This window comes from Coregonus lavaretus (genome assembly GCF_964263955.1).
Source record: "Coregonus lavaretus genome assembly, chromosome: 12".
Taxonomy (NCBI): domain Eukaryota; kingdom Metazoa; phylum Chordata; class Actinopteri; order Salmoniformes; family Salmonidae; genus Coregonus; species Coregonus lavaretus.
Window position 1 is genome coordinate 6,384,029 of NC_139999.1, and position 1,725 is coordinate 6,385,753.

Genomic DNA, 1,725 nt, shown 5'->3' on the forward strand with positions numbered 1-1,725 from the left:
GACAAAGAATGCTGAGTTGCATCCAAAGAACACCATACCTACTGTGAAGCATGGGGGTGGAAACATCATGCTTTGGGGCTGTTTTTCTGCAAAGGGACCAGGACGACTGATCCGTGTAAAGGAAAGAATGAATGGGGCCATGTATCGTGAGATTTTGAGTGAAAACCTCCTTCCATCAGCAAGGGCATTGAAGATGAAACGTGACTGGGTCTTTCAGCATGACAATGATCCCAAACACACCGCCCGGGCAACGAAGGAGTGGCTTCGTAAGAAGCATTTCAAGGTCCTGGAGTGGCCTAGCCAGTCTCCAGATCTCAACCCCATAGATAATCTTTGGAGGGAGTTGAAAGTCCGTGTTGCCCAGCGACAGCCCCAAAACATCACTGCGCTAGAGGAGATCTGCATGGAGGAATGGGCCAAAATACCAGCAACAGTGTGTGAAAACCTTGTGAAGACTTACAGAAAACGTTTGACCTGTGTCATTGCCAACAAAGGGTATATAACAAAGTATTGAGAAACTTTTGTTATTGACCAAATACTTATTTTCCACCATAATTTGCAAATAAATTCATAAAAAAATCCTACAATGTGATTTTCTGGAGAAAAAAAATCTCATTTTGTCTGTCATAGTTGACGTGTACCTATGATGAAAATTACAGGCCTCTCTCATCTTTTTAAGTGGGAGAACATGCACAATTGGTGGCTGACTAAATACTTTTTTCCCCCACTGTATATCTATAGAACCTACACTATGATCCAGAGGTGATAAAATACACCATTAAATAACACACTGAATAAATTAAATTATAATTCCACATATAGTAGGCATACTGTACATTCCGGATAGTCTCTCCTCTCTCTGGTGAGAGTGATAACATAAACGTCAAATCGCATAGCTAGCTAGAGTAGGTGACATTTGGTTCTGACTTCCGAGATAACCTAGGACATATGCATTTTAACTAGTTTATTTTTGCTTTGCACAAGATGACACTGCTTTGCCCATACATACTGTAATGACCTTGCTAGATCATAATTGAACAATCGTCCAGACGGAGGATCGAGTTTACGAATTCTCAGATTATTAACCAAACTCAACACAGGCTACTGTTTGCCCGTAGCCCACGCCAAATAAATCCAGGATACCCGTATAAAACAACCGTGACCACCTCAGAAGTATACCCCTGGATGGGAGGCTTCCTCCCTGTCATCTCCCCTGGATGGGAGGCTTCCTTCCTGTCATCTCCCCTGGATGGGAGGCTTCCTTCCTGTCATCTCCCCTGGATGGGAGGCTTCCTTCCTGTCATCTCCCCTGGATGGGAGGCTTCCTTCCTGTCATCTCCCCTGGATGGGAGGCTTCCTTCCTGTCATCTCCTCTGGATGGGAGGCTTCCCTCCTGTCATCTCCCCTGGATGGGAGGCTTCCTTCCTGTCATCTCCTCTGGATGGGAGGCTTCCCTCCTGTCATCTCCTCTGGATGGGAGGCTTCCTTCCTGTCATCTCCTCTGGATGGGAGGCTTCCTTCCTGTCATCTCCCCTGGATGGGAGGCTTCCTTCCTGTCATCTCCCCTGGATGGGAGGCTTCCTTCCTGTCATCTCCCCTGGATGGGAGGCTTCCTTCCTGTCATCTCCCCTGGATGGGAGGCTTCCTTCCTGTCATCTCCTCTGGATGGGAGGCTTCCTTCCTGTCATCTCCTCTGGATGGGAGGCTTCCTTCCTGTCATCTCCT